This window comes from Rhinolophus sinicus, chromosome 9, assembly GCF_057876585.1.
Source record: "Rhinolophus sinicus isolate RSI-liver-muscle chromosome 9, RSI-T2T, whole genome shotgun sequence".
NCBI classification, from domain to species: Eukaryota; Metazoa; Chordata; class Mammalia; order Chiroptera; family Rhinolophidae; genus Rhinolophus; species Rhinolophus sinicus.
In genome coordinates, this window is record NC_142509.1 from 1230723 (window position 1) to 1249370 (window position 18648).

Sequence of the window (18648 nt, forward strand, 5' to 3'; positions counted from 1 at the left end):
CGAGGGGACAGTGCCTTGCTCACCGTGCATCCACTGATTAGCTCCAATGAGCTGGGCCCTTGCCACACGGTGTTCCTCACTATTACCCCTATATCCAAGTCCCTGTTCGGGCGCCACTTGCAGCGGTCCTGCCGCCACGAGTCGAACGGTTCCTGACAAGGGGAGTGGGAATGAAAAAAGGCACTCACACTTTGATGATGGCGATCGCGGACCCCAGTGTTCCTGGAGACCCTGAGTTTATTCTGTCCCCAGAATTTATACCTTCTGTGGACGTGCAGTTTAACAAGTACAAAAATGCATTACCTAGTTAACAGTAAAACTTTAACTTTAACACAGGAGACACAAAATTCACTGAAACTCCCAAATGTAATTATCTTATCAATAGCCCTGATAGGCATCAGCCTTCTGTTCTGGGAACTGGCCACTCCCACCACATTCCTGAGCAGCATGCAAGCTCTCTTCAGATGCAGGCAGAGATAATTGCTTCAGGGGGAGGAAACAGGTTAAGTATAAACTGAGCCATTCTGTTAAGGCTTTAAAGTTAACTGCAACCATGGCTCCCCACAGACTGGCTTCCTCTGTGGCTCTCAGTGCTGTCTACAGCCAGGTTTGATGCTCACAGAGACCTCAGGGGCCAGAACGAGTCCTTAGAGGCCATTTCCCCTCCCGAGCCTCCCCCATTGGCAAGCACCTTCTGACTGCCTGAGAAGACACCCTCTCCCTGTCCAGGGCCTCTCACGTTCAGCATGGCTTCCCTTTTCATACCTGCAGTCTTCTTGCTGCTGGAGTTAGTTCTGCCTGTTGGGGGAAAGGCAGCAGTACCTCCTGCTGTTGGAGGCGCCTGTGCTTCTGGTGCTGTGCTTCTGCCATGGACACCCTCTTCTCTGGACGCCTTGTTTCCAGTTTCCTAGGCTCTTTGTTGTCTGGGTGATGGGAGTACGCAGCCAAGACATCCTGAATTAATTTTGCAAGTAAAATTTCATCAGGTGACATATCAAGCACTTGACTAAATCAAGGTGTATTACACCTCATGTGTGCCCTGAGCCCATTCATCTTGTAAGTCAGCTCCTGAAATGACAGCCATGCTTATACCAAAAAAGAGAAGCATTTTTCTGTGAGGTCTGAAGGGGTCTTCCTTGTCCCCAGACTTGGCACCTGAGAGGCCTCTCTCTCTCTGCTCTTTTCCTGGTGATAGCATCAAGAAGGCATCATTGGTGGTACTCAGAGTCAGGGCTAGATGGATCTGGAACAGAATCTCTGCTTTGACTTACTAGCTGTGCAACTCTGAGCAAGTTACTTAACCTCTCTGAGCCTCAGTTTTTTATGTGTAAAGTGGAAATGATACCTCTCTTATTTGAGGTTAAATGAGAATAGCCTACATGAAGTGTCTGCATCATAGTAAATGCTTTAGAAATATTAGTTCCTTTTCCCCCACTTGGGGTAAGTAAAAAAGCCCATGGATGTTTCGGTTCAGTCACGCTGATGAAGTGGCATTTGCAAACATCATAAATGAGAAAATTAACAAGCTAGTATCTTGTATACAAGTAACAGTTAAATGTTTCTGATTGATAGGGAGAAGCAGATGGGTTCTGGAGACTTCCTACGTTCACGTGGAAAGTGGGCAGAAGTTTTTACTTTCCAGACATAGTATGTGCTTTATTAGTTGGTCTCTCTTTTGTGTCCTACTTGTTTTCTTGCGCTGGCCCGTTACTTCTGAGTGTCCGGTTTTACAGAGCCTTCAGAGATCCTCCGTAAGGCCTCACCATGGTCATGGTGAGGCGCCCTCAGCTTTTTGCTGTTTATTCATCCTGTCACCTTTCCAGGCAGCAACTTCATAGAGCCATTTAGGATCAGGCAAAGGGAGATAGAGAAACCTCTATCATCAGCTGACAACTGAGATTAGGGAATCCTAGGGAAGTCTAAGAGCACTGACCCCAGCGTATAGCAAAGGCCCTCTTCAGCTTGGCGGTGGCAATTCTGCTCTAAGCATGGTCTTAGGGTGCTGGGGAAGTGAGGTCTTGGACTCCCCAGGAATGCCTTTGGAGGGTGGCACAGGCTCCCTAGCTTCCCCTACTTTTTCAGCTGTGCATGAAAGAGGCATATAGGCAGGCACCAACACCCCTGTGACAGTCATCTTTGATGGGGGGGCTTACTTGTGCTAGGCCCTGGGCAGAGAGGGCCACATAGAATCTTTTTGTCCAACAGGAGCTCCCAGTCCTGACTAACTAGCTGTGGTGCTTATTACAGAATTACAGAACTGGTTCTTTAAGCACCCAAATTTTAAAAAAAACAAAAACATATTTTGGTCACTTTAAACATTTCCATCTAGATGGACATCAGGAAAGTATGACTAATACACATGCTTTCTTAAACAGTATACTCAGAGCACAATTTTCATTACTTTTTTTTTTCATTACTCAGGTTTATTATTATAATAATTAGCTACCATCCTGTGTGCTAATGAACTGATACGCCAGAGGCTAGCCGGGTATTCTGTTTTCCCCTACACCAAATGGTCCAAGACCGCTGAACTTTTTGGGTTCTTCATCTACTTTTTATGATGTTCTCCTCTCTCTTATTCTGCCAATTGCCTCCTCTTTGCCAGCCTGCCTGCCTCCCTTCTCTTCTCTGTTCTAGTTAGGGTGAATAACCTCTTTCAGCAATTGGCTTAGAGGGCCTGAGAAGGTCTCTCTTGTTTTTCCCGGGGAATTTTGTTTCCTTCTTTACCTCATTAGAGTTGAGCCGCTAGCTAGGTAGTCTCAGTCTCACCTAGTGTTGGTGCTGCATTGTTTGCGTACATGCCCAGGTTTGCAAATAGACTTTCAGAACGTGGTAGACAAGGGACCTGGCTTCACACTTGTTACGCTCTCCCCACAGTAGTGCTCCATGTGTAGCAAAGACCCGAAACATATATACACTTTGAATTTGTTAATGGACCTAATGAGATATGGAGTTCAACTGAAGATAGCATAGTTGTACTGCTAGAAAGAAACAGAGCATTTCCGTCAAATATACAAAAGACTTTAGTAGTGGATAAGAGTTAGTAAAACTGGGATTCTAATTTCAGCTCCTCCATTTCCTAGCTGGGTGATCTTACTCTGTGTCTCAGTTTCCTGGTCTCAAAAATGGGATAATTTTAGTGGCAAACCCATAAGAGTGGTGAGGATTAAATGATATCTTGGCTGTTGAAATTGCTTGGCACAATACCCGGCACATAATAAGTGATCAGTGATGTTAATAGCAATAAAGTCAGAAGTTTGATTTGGTGCAGGAGAGGTGGGGATGCTATGGGCCTCCTGGGGATTTTCCAGGGCCCTTCCTCTCTGTCCAGGATTTCACCCTTCTCTTTCCCCCTTCCACACCTCTGGGAAGTTCTTTATTTGGCCTCAGCTCTAGATGGATGTTAATGCAGAAATGTTAAGGCTGAAGATTTCCATAGGGTTTCAGTAATAGACATTGGGAAAATTAAATATTTCTGTGAAGTGTGCCATAAATCTTAGCTGTACAGGGAGGTGAGGAAATAAAATTGCAGACCATCCAGGGAGGGAGCAAGTTGTACAGCCCCTGGTACATGGTCTCAGGTGAGGGTGGGTAGAGCAAAGGACTCCCAGTAACGGCAGCAGTTTTGGAGCAGGAAGAGGAGCAGGCCCTGGGCTCAGGCCAGTCAGGAGAGGGTTGGTTGCTGCAAACCGTCAGCTCAGCAGACTTTACACTTCAGAGGGTACTGATGGAGGCTTCTGTCGTTGTCTTAGATCTGTGTCACGGTTGCACCTGCTGGCTTCATGCCTTCCTCTCTCTTTCTCTCCTACTTTGGCCTTCCTGCCTGTCTGCCCGCCCACCAGCGAGGCTCCTTTCTTCCCTCCTTCTGCCTCAGAGGAAGCATAGTGTGGTTGACAAGGCTCTGTCCCCTTTGGGCCTTCTGCTGCTGGAGAGCCACATGGGGAGGGAGAAGCCTATTCTGGGCCTCCCCAGAGGACCTTCTAGGCATCCTCTGCCCCAACAAGGGCCAAAGCTGTGAGAGGGTCTCACGTATAGAAAGTGTCTCCCAGACTACACGGAGGGCAGTACATGTGTCTTCAGAGGTCAGGAAACAGCAAAGATGAGATTTAGGTGAGGTCTCTTTACATAAACATAATTCTGTTTTCCAGAAGAACACAAACATCCCCACAACTCCTTTGGGCCTTCCGCCAGCACCAAGATGACCCAGACACATACAACCGCCTCATCTGTGTTTGTCTTTCCTGCCTTCTCACCCATTCATGTATCAGGATGTGACTCTCAACAATTACACTATACACATTTGATGATGGTCTGTGAATCTGTCACCACTTCTTTGTGACCCACTTGAAAAAGGGCTACCAACAAATCAAAGTCTGCCTGGGGAGAATAGCCAAGGGTGGTGAAGAGACTCAGAACCATGTCCTGCTCTTCCTTTCATGCATTCATTTACTCAGCAATTATGAATAAGTGGTTAGAATGTGCCAGATGTGCTGGATACTGAGGAACTACAAATAATAAAGAGAAGACTCTATCTCACATACATTGTGCTAATCCTTTAAACACATTAATTAAGCCTAACAGCCTTAACATATTATTATTATCCATTTAAATAAGGAAACTGATTCAGAGAAATTAAGTAAACTTCCCAGATGGAAGAGCTGAGAATCAAATCCACATATGACTTTCAATCACTTTTTTTAAAAAATTTATTGGGGTGAAAATTGTTAGTAAAATTAACGACATTTCAGGTGTACAATTCTGTATTACATCATTTATGAATCCCATTGTGTGCTCACCACCCAGAGTCAGTTCTCCTTCCATCACCATATAATTGATCCCACCCCCCGGCCCCCTTACCCTCTGGTAACCACTAAACTATTGTCTGTGTCTATGAGTTTTTCTCATTTGTTTCTCTTGTCCTTTTGTTGTTTTTGGTTTATATACCACATATCAGTGAAATCACATGGTTCTCTGCTTTTTCTGTTTGACTTATTTTGCTTAGCAATATACTATCAAGATCCATCCATGTTGTCACAAATGTTCCTATATCATCTTTTCTTACCGCTGGATAGTATTCCACTATGTATATAGACCACAACTTCTTTATCCATTCACCTATCCAAGGACATTTTGGTTGTTTCCATGTCTTGGCCACCGTAAACAAAGCTGCAATGAACATTGGAGCACACGTGTCTTTATGGATAAATGTTTTCAGATTTTTTGGGTAGATACCCAGGAGAGGGATTGCTGGGTCATATGGCAATTCTATTCGTAATTCTTTGAGGAACCTCCACACTGCCTTCCATAACGGCTGCACCAGTCTGCATTCTCACCAACAGTGTATGAGGGTTCCTTTTTCTCCACAGCCTCTCCAACACTTGTTGCTATTTATCTTGTTGATGACGGCCATTCTGACTGGGGTGAGGTGATATTGTGGTTTTTATTTGCATTTCTCTGATGATTAGTGATGTTGAGCATTTTTTCATATGTCTATTTGAATTTGTATGTCCTCTTTGGAGAAATGTCTCTTCAGGTCCTCTGCCCATTTTTCAATTGGGTTGTTTGTTTTTTTGTTGTTGAGTTTCATGAGTTCCTTGTATATTCTGGATATTAACCCCTTATCGGAGGCCCTGATTGCAAAAATCTTCTCCCATTCAGTTGGTTGCCTCTTTATTTTGTCGATGGTTTCTTTTGCTGTGCAGAAGCTTTTAAGTTTCATATAGTCCCATTCGTTTATTTTAGCTTTAACTTCCCTTGCCTTTGGAGTCAAATTCATAAAATGTTCTTTGAACCCAAGATACATAAATTTAGTTCCTATGTTTTCTTCTATGCAGTTTATTGTGTCAGGTCTTATGCTTAAGTCTTTGATCCATTTTGAATTAATTTTGGTACATGGTGACAGATAGCAGTCCAGTTTCATTCTTTTGCACGTGGCTATCCAATTCTCCCAGCACCATTTATTGAAGAGGCTGTCTTTCCTCCATTGTATGTTTTTTGCTTCTTTGTCAAAAATTATCTGTCCATATTTATGTGGTTTTATTTCTGGGTTCTCAATTTTATTCCATTGGTCTATGTGTCTGTTTTTCTGCCAATACCATGCTGTTTTGATTATTGTAGCCCTGTAGTACAAGCTAAAGTCAGGGAGTGTGATACCTCCAGTACTGTTCGTTTTTCTTAAGATTGCTTTGGCTATTTGGGGCCTTGTGTGGCTCCAAACAAATCTGATGATTTTTCTTCTATTTCTCTAACAAATGCCATTGGGATTTTGATGGGGATTGCATTAAATCTGTATATTGCTTTGGGTAATAGGCCATTTAACTACGTTGATTCTTCCAATCGATGAACACGGAATGTCTTTCCATTTTTTTGTCTCTTCTTCAGTTTCTTTCAAAAATGTCTTATAATGCTGAGTGAAATAAGTCAGACAGAAAAAAGCAGAGAACCATGTGATTTCACTGATATGTGGTATATAAACCAAAAGCAACAAAAGAACAAGACAAACAAATGAGAAACAGAAACTCATAGACACAGACAATGGTTTGGTGGTTGCCAGAGGGTAAAGGGGGTGGGGGCTGGGGGTGGGAGATGAGGGTAAAGGGGATCAAATATATGGTGATGGAAGGAGAACTGACTCTGGGTGATGAACACACAATGGGATTTATAGATGATGTAATACAGAATTGTACACCTGAAATCTATGTAATTTTACTAACAATTGTCACCCCAATATATTTAATTAAAAAAAAAAGTTGGAAAAAAAAATGTCTTATAGGTTTCAGCATATCGGTCCTTCACATCCTTAGTTAAGTTTATTCCTAGGGATTTTATTCTTTTTGCTGCAATTACAAAAGGAATTGGTGTTTTGTATTTCTTTTTCTGAGATTTCATTGTTAGTATATAGGAATGCAATGGATTTGTACGTTGATTTTGTAGCCAGCAAGTTTACTGTATTCATTGATTGTTTCTAATGCTTTTTGGTGGAGTCTTTAGGGTTTTCTATATATAGCATCATGTCATCTGCAAAGAGTGATAATTTAACTTCTTCATTCCCAATTTGGATGCCTTTTATTTCTTTCTCTTGCCTGATTGGTCTGGCAAGGACTTCCAACACTATGTTGAAAAGCAGAGGTGATAGGGGATAGCCCTGCCGTGTTCCTGATCGTAGAGCAAAGGGCTTCAGTTTTTCACCATTAATTATGAGATTAGCTGAAGGCTTGTCATATATGGCCTGTATTATGTTAAGGTATTTTCCTTCTGTACCTATTTTATTAAATGTTTTAATCATAAATGTATGTTGTATCTTGTCAAATGCTTTTTCTTCATCAATTGATATAATCATATGATTTTTGTCCCTTATTTTGTTTATGTGATGTATCACATTGATGGATTTGCAGATGCTGAACCATCCTTGTGCCCCAGGGATGAACCCCCCTTGGTCATGATGAATAATCTTTTTAATGCATTGTTGTATTCGATTTGCTAGAATTTTGTTTAGGATTTTTGCATCTGTATTCATCAGTGATATTGGTCTGTAGTTTTTTTGTGTTGTCCTTACCAGGTTTTGGTATCAGGGTAAAGTTAGCCTCATAAAATGAGTTATGGAGTACTGTCTCTTCTTCAATTTTTGGGAAGAGTTTGAGTAGGATTGGTATTAGATCCTCTTTGAAGGTTTGATAGAATTCACTAGTGAAGCCATCTGGTCCCGGACTCCTGCTTTTGGGAAGGTTTTGGGTGACTGATTCAATTTCATTACTGGTGATCGGTCTGTTTAGATTTTCCAGTTCTTCATGGTTCAGCCTTGGAAGGCTATATGTTTCTAAGAACTTATCCATTTCCTCTAGGTTGTTGAATTTAGTGGCATATAGTCCTTCATAGTATTCTTGGATGATCCTTTGTATTTCTATGGTGTCCGTGATAACTTCCCCTTTTTCATTTCTGATTTTGTTAATTAGTGTCTTCTCTCTTTTTATCTTAGTGAGTCTAGTTAAGGGTTTCTCAATTTTGTTAACCTTTTCAAAGAACCAGCTCTTGGTCACAATAATTTATGCTATTGTGTTTTTGTTCTCTATTTCATTAAGTTCTGCTCTGATTTTTGTTATTCCCTTTCTTCTGCTGACCTTGGGTTTCACTTGTTCTTCTTTTTCTAGTTCTTTAAGGTGTAACATGAGGTTATTTATTTGGGATTTTTCTTGTTTCTTGAGATAGGCCTGTAATGATATAAATTTCCCTCTTAAAACTGCTTTCACTGCATCCAAAAATTTTGGTAGGAGGTACCATTTGCTTGGAATGTCAATTTCCACTCTTTCACTTTGAGTGTATGCTTGTCCTTGTAGCTGAGATGTGTCTCTTCCCTCCTTCCCCGCTCGCGCTATTCGCCCACCTTTGGGTGAATTCAGTAGTGGGCCTCTTCATCTTGCCTGTCTGCTGGGCAGGGATTCCTTTTGGAATTATAGTTGTTTGATTAGTGTAAATTCCAGGGGAGATTTACAGAGGCTCACCTCACACCATCATTTTGATGACGTCTCCTTAATCACTTTTAAAATCACTTTTAATTCTTTGACAATAAAGCATTATTGAAAAGTCAACAGGGAGCCAGGCCTTGTCTTTAAGAAGCTCACAGTCTTGTATGAGAGTGGATAAGTATATCTGAAGGGTGAACTCAGCTGAGAATAGATGGTAAGGAAACACATGGGGCTTCCAGGGGGAGGTGATCCTGAACTATATCTAGAAGGATGCCAGCCAGAGAAGGAACGGGAGTAGGATATTGTAAAGCTGGGGAAGGAGCTTCAACAAATCTATAGAAGCGAATGAGGGAGGACTTGTGTTTGGGTAACAGCAAGCAAGTGGAGGTACAAGATGAAAGGGAAAGCAGAGAAGTGGCAGAGATCAAATCATGAAGGGCCTTGTACATCAGGCTAAAGGTACCAGGAAGCCAGTGCCGGGATTTATACAAAAGGAACAGGTTGAGATCTTCTGGGTGGCTAGATAGTATACAGAAAAACCACGAGGCTGCTGAAGACATTAGTGTGAAATATGTGGCTTAAAGTAAGTCCGGATGTGGACAAATTTGAGAAACCCTCTAGAAGGTACAATCAACAAAAGTCAGTGATGATTGAACATGGTGGAGTGGTGTCATTTGTGGAGAAGGGAGGAGTGAGGTCTGGGGGACCAGAGTGGGCAGCTAGTCCCCAAATATGTGTGGTGGTAGTGGTGGTCCTCACCATGGATACGGGTCCTATTCTGGCCTTACGTGGATGAAATAGATGCATTATGACCAATAGGTTGTGGGATGCATGTGACTATTGAGATATCAGTGATGCAGGCAGGGACCCAGCTGGCTCAGCTCCCAGGGTGAAGTGTGCCTCCCAACCTCATCTTTCTCTTAGGCAAAAGCCCTATTTTGTCAGTTACAAATGCGATAGACTCTGTATTAGACATATGGACAATGTCTATTATTGGTCTCTTTTCCTGTATGGTCTGGGTATTGCTTGGCCAGTAAGCACTGCTTTTGTACCTAGCTTCTCCTAGGTTACTGGCATATGGCTTTTTGGAAGACAACTGCCCTTTGGCCCTCATCCTAGCTTCAGAAGAGCTGTGGGATCCTGGTGAGGGGAGGGTGCTTTCAGGCTCCCCCAGGCCCCAGCCTCTTGCTTCTAGAGAGCAACTTCTGAGGTTTATGTGGGGACAGAGCCAGGAGTGCAGTTTCCAGGTTCTCGGCCTCGCGTGGCGGGGCGCTGGCTCGGGTGGTCGTTGGCCGATGGCTGTAACCGATTGGCCAATTTTCTGCTGATGTAATTGTTGTGACTGTGTTGGTTGGTTGGCTGGTTGGCAGGCAGAAAAGCGGTCGGTGGATTGCGGATCATGTGGATCCTACTTCATGTGTCTCACCCAGCTGCCAGCGAGAATATAGTGGTCTGACTCCCCTATCTATGGCTCCGTTGGTGTTGCTTTTTGGCCTCACCATATCCTGCATTCTTATGTGGGGAGTGGGAGCTGAGACACCGCACGACACCCTGGATGACACATGGTGCAATGAGCAGGGTTTGGTGCTGGCCGAAACTCTCCGTAAAGTAATGGAGCAGTTTATACGTATGAAAGATCAGTTTCAGAAGGCCCGTGAGGAACTGCGCTGGGAACAGGAGGCGTGGTCTGCCTGGAAAACTCGAGCCTCCAGATGGCACGCCACCCTCTTGGCCATAAAAGGCATTGCCTTCCTTTTGGTAATCTGCTGCTGCTATAGGCTCCGAGGGTTGTGGACATCTTGCACTGAGGCCTCCACCCAATCAGATGCTTGGCATGGCGAGCAGAATTCCGGCCAGGTAGGAATGGCGTCTGACTCTGGGCAGGAGGACATGTGGCCCCCAAACAGTGTGCGGTACCCGGTAGCCACTGTTCTCAGAAGTTGGACCCCCAGGAGGGGTGGGAGGACATAGATGGCTCTCTGGCCAGTGTGGAGAGAGCCTGCAGGTTCTAGCTGAGCGGTTGCCGGAGGAGGCGAAGGGTACAGCCGGCCATGTGGGCTGGGTGTTCCTCAAGGCCTTGCATCGTAACATGGACGACGGGCTTAATGAAATAGCTTTGCTGCAGGACCAGCAGCCCGTGGGGAGGCGGTGGAAGCTCCGGACTGTCAGTTGGAGGAGGTTCTCACCCGGTGCATCATAACTCGGAGGAAATGCTTGCTGGAATAGCCTAGGTGTGGGACCAGGTGTCCTGGTGGGAGACTTTGGAAGCCCGGGTCTACCTGTTAGAAGAGGGGCCCCACAGTGGAGACTCTGAGGAAGAGGCAGAGGAAGTGAGTGGAGACAATGTAGCTCCCAACCCCCAAGCCCGGCCAATCTTGAAGCAAAGGGTAAAACGTGAGCAACCTTTGGGCCCCGGGGGCATTGCTGCCGGCAACCCAGCTGTGACTGAGTTCACAACCTACACCCCTTACATTCCCACTGAGTTGCAGGAGCTGGGGAGGCGGTACAGACAGCGCCCTGGGGAGCCAGTCTCAGCTTGGCTGTTACATTTATGGGATGAGGGAGCAGACAGCATTCTCTGCTCCCCAGACGAGATGAAAAAGCTAGCCTTCGTGATAGTGCATCCGTCCCTGCGACAAAGATTACAGAATTGCCATAGGTTGGCCCAAGACCAGGGCAGCCACACTCTAATGGAGTGGCTCACTGCTGCATACGCACAGTATGGGGACAGGCTGGTGAGCTGCCCGACACTGTGAGTAAATGGCAGTCATATACAGAACTTACGCAAATAATCCGTGAAATGGGTATGAGACATGCTATTTTTAACCTTAACATGCAGGGCCCAGATGACGAGCTTTTTACAGCCAGCACGATAGATCTGGTTTTGGATACTGCACCTGCGAGTGCTTTTGGATCCTTGGTTGCCATTCTTACACCCTATGTGGGGAGACGGATCCATGAAGTTACAATTGCCATGGCCACCCTAGGCGATGCTGAAAGCTGGTGTCAAAGGAAGTTAAGACAGGCAGTCAGAGAAGTTAAGGCCTGGATGCCCAAGTCAAAAGTAAGGGGGCGAGGTCACAGGCCTCAGAGAGTAACACACATGCAGATGTGGCGTGATCTCGTGGCAGCAGGGGTTGATCTGGAAGAAATAGACTGACAACCCAATGCACCCTTGTTGGAACTTTGGAAACAGTTGCATTCGCAACAGCAATTCCGGAGAAGCATAAAGGAGAAGTCCAGAAAAGTGCGACCCCTGTCCCTTCAGCACTTCATTCGGCCGCTTGAGGCCGACTTCTTTCAGCTTGATAAGGGGTGGGGCCAAGGTACCCGGTCAGAGGGGACCAGCAGAGACCAGAGGCCCCACGTGGAACTGTCCATACATTGGTCCTCTTCTAATGTGCAGAGGGTTTTGGCCCTAGTTGACACTGGCGCAGACTGCAGTCTTGTCCCCCGTTCCGGAATATATTCTAGGGGTGGACATGGCCTCAGTTTACAGACATCGGTGGGAGAGTTCCGTGTTCGGATCCTGGTGGTGAAAGCGGTGACACGCGGGCATGCTCACCACCCTCCTCAAGTGTTGCCGCAGCCCAGGCGCGTGGTTATGGTGCGACAGTACCACCTGCCAGGAAGACAGGAGGAGATTGGTCGTACAATTTTGGAATTGGAGGAGGCACAGATTGAGAGGCGAGACCCTGGTAGGGTGGAGTGTGGGGACAGAGCCAGGAGTGCAGTTTCCAGGCTCTCGGCCTCGCGTGGGGGGGGTGCTGGCTCAGGTGGTGGTGGGCCGTTGGCTGTAGCCGATTGGCCAGTTTTCTGCTGATGTAACTGCTGTGACTGCGTTGGTTGGTTGGCTGGTTGGCAGGCCAAAAAGTGGACGACAGATTGCGGATCGTGTGAACCTACTTTGTGTGTCTCACCTGGCTGCCAGTGAGAATATAGTGGTATGACTCCCCTATCTATAGCTCTGTGGGTGTTCCTTTTTGGCCTCACCATATCCTGCGTTCTTATTTGGGACGCGGGAGTTGAGACCCCGCAGGACACCCTGCATGACAGTCTGGATGATCTCCACCTGGCGCCCAAGGAGAAGCTTATAAAAGGAGATAAGACAATCCCTATTTTTTCAATCTCTGGGAGGAAAGCAGTGTAGATGAGCAACCTTAACTTTCTGGGGTAAAATGTAAACTTTTGAAAACTGACGACCAAAAGCTAAGGTCAGTTTTGGGTCAAACTAGGCCAAGGGCTGGGAGAAAGAAACAGCAGTTGTCTGGAGGCTATGAGTGGAATGGATGGGCTTTGTTCACCTTCCAGCTGGCTTCCTTCCTTAGCTTAGTGGAACCAAGCACTTCTGGAACTCTGTCCTTTGGTCGTCTTTCATCCAAGGAAATTAGGTGTGGCACTCTCCCTTATTCATCTCTAAATTCTTCTCCACCACTCCTGGAGCTTCAGAAAAGCCCACGTGTTCCAGTATGGAGCTCATAAATCCCCATCTGCTTTTTCTCGGGCTGTTTGTGCCAGTTCTGGCAGCTATTACCCCTAGAGTGGGTTATGCTTTTCAGGCCTCCCATGAGCACAGCCACCATCCAGCTGGACTACAGTCTGACATGTAGGGCCTGGCACATTATCTATCCATCAAGGACTAGGTGCCTCAGGTGTGTCTCATAAATTGACCACATGCTCCCTAAGAGCTTTATAAAAGCTGAGGGTTAGAGCGGGGATGGGTCGATCATGAGTGATTGCATGTAGTGGAAAAGTTGGTATAGGGGAGGCAATGTCCAGAGGAATGGATTGTTGGCCTAAGAAAGGACCCGGGGGCCTGGGCTTGCATGTTTGCATCAGTGGCAAGTCTGGAGCCCCCGCTTACGCGCCCTCCTCTCACCCCGTGTACGCTAGACCTTCGTTACTCTGGCAACTCGCCAGTCTCAGACTGCACCCGGCAGCTGAATCCAGTCCCTTGTTACAGGGAAAATGCTCTCATTGAAGCACCAGAGCAGAGCTTCTGCCTTTTATTGCAACCGGCATCACAGGCTTCTATTTGTAAACTTATTAATGTGCGTTGGAGGGGAGAGGGCCTGGGAATCTGGGCAGTTGCATGGGAGAATCCCAGGGGAGTACAGAGGCCTCATTCTGATCACTGAGGTGGGCTGAGCTGAGGGGTAAGGGTCCACCTGTCCAGAGCCCCACCCTCCCTGCTTTGCCCTTGGTCTTCCCTGCTCCAATGCCCTATGTTGCGCGAGGAGTGAGGTCTAAGGGCAAAGTTGAGAGGGGTCTTAGAACCCAGAGAGGAGACATCTGTCTCCTGGGGAAGCACCCCTTCCTCCACAAGGACGGGCTCCCTGCCCTGCCCCAGGGGCCCTAGCTACTAGTCCTTGGGCTTCCTGTATCCACAGTCCCTGAACATTCGCCCACCCTGCGATGGGAGGTAGTCTGCTCCAGGAATGCTTCATGCGCCCACTCATCCGTGCCTCCTTATTTTTCAAGGGCAGCGGCTTAGTTGCTGTAGCAGCTATAGCAGGTAATTAGCTGGACAGGTGGAGATGGGCTGTGAGTTAGACGTTCACAGTGAAAACAGGCACCCTTCTTCCTGCTCACCCGCTAAACGTTCCTGAATGGGCTGACTAACAAAGTATGGGCTTTCCAGAAGTGGGCAGCTTTGGACCCATTTGTGGGGACAGAGTCCCAGAGAGCAGTTTCCAGGCTCTTGGCCTCACGTGGAAGGTGCTGGCTCGGGTAGTAGATGGCCAACCCGTCAGCTGTGGCTCATTGACCATCAGCTGTAACCAGTTAGCCAATTAGCCACTGATATAACTGCCCCAGCTGCTCTGGTTGGTCAGTTGGTGGGTTGGCAGGCAGAGAAGTGTACAGCAGGTTGCAGGTCATGTGGATCCAGCCTCCAGTGAGACTCTAGTGCCTCCAGTGAGGCTATAGTGGTATGACTCCCTATCTATGGCTCTGTGGGTGTTCCTTTTTGGCCTAGCCATATCCTGTGTTCTTATGTGGGGAGCAGGACCAGAGACCCCGCAGGCCACTTTGCACGACACCATTGCAGGACTTAGCACTAGGGCAGCCTTTTGTTTACAGCTCCTCAGTTTCTCTCTCCATTTCCTTCTCTTCTACCTCCTCCCTTTTTTCTGGTTATCTGTTGCACCCAGGAGCGGAGCAAGGGGGTCCTGTCTAATTGCCCATCTCTCAGTCGCAATCTCTGGTTATTCTGTTGGGGACCCTTTGCCAATGAGGCTGTCACACACATCAGGGCCGTCAGTGATACCTGGGCAGGTGTGGGAAGACAGACTGTGGAGCCCAAGTCATACAGTAGGTGGGGGTGGAGGGTGCTATGGTGCTCTCTTAACAGCAGACATAGGTGTCCTGCTCCCACCACCTACCGCTAAGCAGGGCTTTGCCTACCAAGTGGCTATCAGCTGCTGACTTCATTAGGGCTCATACAATGGAGGAGAGGGCGGTTAAGAACCGACAGCCTCCCTGGAAACTCACTTTCCAATGGGCTGCTGCATTCTCTCCTTTAATTAGTAGGAGGTACCTGGACAAGTCGTTATGACTGCAGGGAAAACAATACAATATGGCATTGTATTAGTGAGGCGAATTTTATTAAACTGAGAGAAAGGGTAACTGAAACATGACAGCTATATGCGTAGTGCCTCCTGAATTTGTAATAACCCAATCTTGTTCTGAATCATTCCTGCGTTGGCAAACAGAATATAAAGCATTTAACAGATCCAATATTGTAAGAGATACAATAGAGAACAGCAGAGTAGAGAGGGGAAGAGGGCCCCCAGCGCAGGCCTGTGCTCACTGACTAAGGAAACCAGACCAGAAGGTCTGGCTGAAGGCTTTATCTAATTAATTACTCCTGACCTCCTGGTTCTTTCCTACACCTCAGTCTTTCTACTTATAATTCAGACGTAATTTCTGGCCACTCGAGAAAACTTAATAGCATATATGTTGGTAGGGAATAGACAAAGCCATCTTTTGCTAAGAGGAGTAAAACACCCGACAGGGAACGGAGAAGAAAGTGCTGAGCCTAGTCGCCCTTCTAGGTTAGGGGGATGACTTTGGCACTTAAGCCAGGATGGTGATACTGTTTTTATTATACATTAGCTATGGTACCAGAGCTGTCATTATTTTGATGAGAGAGATCTGAGTGAGGCCCAGAGAGGTGAAGTCATATTCAAGGTCTAGTAAATGGCAGCCTGTATTCCTTCTTTGGTCCTTCAGACTCCAAAACCTATGCTTTGCCTCTTATCCTAGGCCTCAGTTTTTGTTTTTTGTTGTTTTTTTGTTGTTGTTTTGTTTGTTTATTTTATTTTTTGACAAATGAAAAGGAAAAAAAATTCTTCATTTGTATACGCCACTTAGTGAGGAATTGTAGCTCTTGAGCTGTAAGTGATTTCAAGAGATCTTCTGATCTAAGTAAGATATTATTTATTCTACTTTTCAGAGGAAGTGACTGGGGCCCAGAGGCGTTAAGCAACCTGTGCAGGCCAGGCCATCATCCAGCCAGGAAGTGACTGAGGAAGGAGACCAGACTGCACACCCCTTCTTACTGAGTAAGGCCTCAGAAGTCAGATAAATCCACAGTGCGTGAAAATAGGGTCTATTTAGGATGTTGGCAAGTTAATCTGTGGACTAAGTCAGACCAACGTGTGGTGTAGTTTGGACCCTCCAAAGCTGGAATAAAGCATTGACACATCATCATCATCACTCAAAGTCCATACTTTGCCTAAAGGGTCACACTTCGTAGTGTACATTCAGTGGGTTTGGACAAATGTATAATGACATATATCCATCCCTATAATATCATATAGATTATTTTCACTGCCTTAAAGAATCCTCTGTGCTCTGCCTGCTCTCCTATTCCCTCCCCCCACCTCTGAAAACCACTAATTTTTTTCTTGTCTCCGCAGTTTTGTCTTTTTAGGTTCAGTTCTCTGAATAGGAGGTAGTACAGTTAAGTGGATTCATAACTAGTTCAGCAATTACTGGGTTGATGTAAATCAGGAGTGAGATTCCTAGGGACATGTCACAGGATTTTGTCCTTGTTCTTATCCACTTTAGTGTTTTTGGTATGTCAAATATTGTAATTAAAGGGAGATGAGGGTAAGGGGGATCAAATATATGGTGATGGAAAGAGAACTGACTCTGGGTGATGAACACACAATGGGATTTATAGATGATGTAATACAGAATTGTACACCTGAAATCTATGTAATTTTACTAACAATTGTCACCCCAATAAATTTAATAATAAAAAAAAAAGACTCAAAAAGTTCTCAGCAGCATGGGAGAGGGACTGGAGACAGGACTTCTGTGTTAGAGTCAGCAGAGTTAAGGGTGTATAACAGACCCGTGGACACATGATGGATAGCCGTGAGTGCCAGGCCTGTAAAAGAGTCCACAGAGTGACTGGCACTTCCTGAGCAGGGGAAGAGGTTGATAAAATAATGGTCTCCATGACTGAGAGATCTTCTTGCGCAGACTGGGAAGCCGACATTCCCTTCCAAGACACATGTGCCTGGCCCTAGGTAGCGAATGGGTGCCCGATATCAACAAGAGGAGTATCTTGTGTGATCAGCATGTCACACTGTTGGGGTTTTCAGAAGTCATCTGTTCAGTCACCTGCTCCGAGGCATGAACCAAAAACATCCTGCAGTCCAGCCACATAAAATCTCCAACCAAGACTTTATAACCTTTTCAGGACATGCAATCAAATGTTTCTCATTTCCTTACAGTAAAATCGTTCCTCTTGGTATCCAGCCTGACTTCTTACTGCTGCTGTTGTCTTCTGTCTGTCCTCAGTGGAGACAGAGGTGTATGCCACCTTCTTTCTAGTCACTCTTCATAGATCTGAAGACTGGCATTTACGTCTCACCTCTCCTTTTGCTCAAATTCTTCCTGCCAAAGACTGAGCTAGACCCTCTCCAGGAGTTTCACTCTCCACTCAGGAGTGATTAACATGTCCCTTTTCCCAGAAGGGAGAGGAAATGAGCAAAGCACTTCTGTTAAAAAAAAAAACAACACCCCAAAACTAAGAATATGTAATACAACCCTAGGCTCCAGTTTGGGTTTGCAAAGTAGAAAACAAAACAGAACCATTTTCCAGGTACTTTTATGTTATTGCCTCTGTAATGTGCTCAAAAATATTTTCCAAATGATTCATCTACAATCCAATAAGAACAACGGCTGTTGCCGTTCAAATGAAAGAAGTTGAGGAGAATTAGTGAGCAATTTTATTTTATGAAGGGGAAGTGGCACAGGTGTTTGGAGCCATTTGCTTAAGGTGTCAGGGTCTGTACCTGGGGCGTTTGCAGCTCCAGGAGGGGCAGCTGGCACTGCTGTAAGTCTGATAATAGAACCACCAGGCTACACCCCAGGGTGAACATGGGAAAGGGCTACACATGGTGGAGGCTTTTAACTTCAGTGCACTGGTCTCCTGCCACTCGATCTTGTTGTAGTCTGCTAATTTTTAAAAAGTATTATTAATAATACTAATTGACATTTGTAACGGACTTTCTATTTCAGTGCTGCCTTCTATCCATTATCTGACTTGGTCCTGGTAACCACCGTCAGGTGGGAACAGATACTACCATCCCCATTTTACGCAGGAGGAAAGGGAGGCTTTAAGATGTTCACTACTTTCTCCAAGATGAAGTGGCTGCCTGTCTCTTGTCCTCCCATTTCTGTATGTGGGTGTCCCCTTGTGAATGTCAGGGATTTTCTGTTGAATTCTCATTTTAGGGCAGAGGTACTACTCCCTAACGAGTAGTACTGCTCAGTGTTAGTCACTGGGAGAAGAGAAGGTTGTTAGCCAGCAACCGAGAGTAGCAAGGAGGATCCCAGACATCAGGGGAGAAACTTTGGGCCCCACTCTTGTGAATACAGACTTGGAGGGGGCTGGGCATAGGGAAAGGTGCTCCCTCCACTCAGGCACGCAGGAGCTAGGAAGTGTGAACTGGGAACCCCAGAAAGGGTCTAACTGTACCCACAAAGGTCAGGTTCCTGGTCCTTTCCTCTTTGTATTTCCAGGCTGCTAGGAAAGTCTTATTTAATAATTGCAGTCTGATTCATTGTGCGCCTTGGGATTAAGGCAGAGGTCCCATGTGCATAGAAAGCATTATTTGGAAGGTACGGCTGCTCCTGAGACCACCCTGTTGGTGTTACCAATAAAGAG

General features: G+C 45.9%; 1 protein-coding gene across 21 annotated transcripts in view; it reads left to right on the plus strand.

Annotated features, from left to right (window-relative positions):
• GRIK4 (glutamate ionotropic receptor kainate type subunit 4) overlaps positions 1-18648 on the plus strand; it is a 635671-nt gene that overhangs the window by 47060 nt on the left and 569963 nt on the right. For 18 of the 21 annotated variants that reach the window (XM_088800778.1, XM_088800776.1, XM_074321326.2 and 15 more), the window contains exon 2: positions 15919-16027. The exons of the other annotated variants lie outside the window; for them this stretch is intronic. The gene's annotated coding sequence lies outside the window, so the exon portion shown is untranslated. The remainder of the gene's footprint in view (positions 1-15918; positions 16028-18648) is intronic. 21 annotated transcript variants of the gene reach the window in all.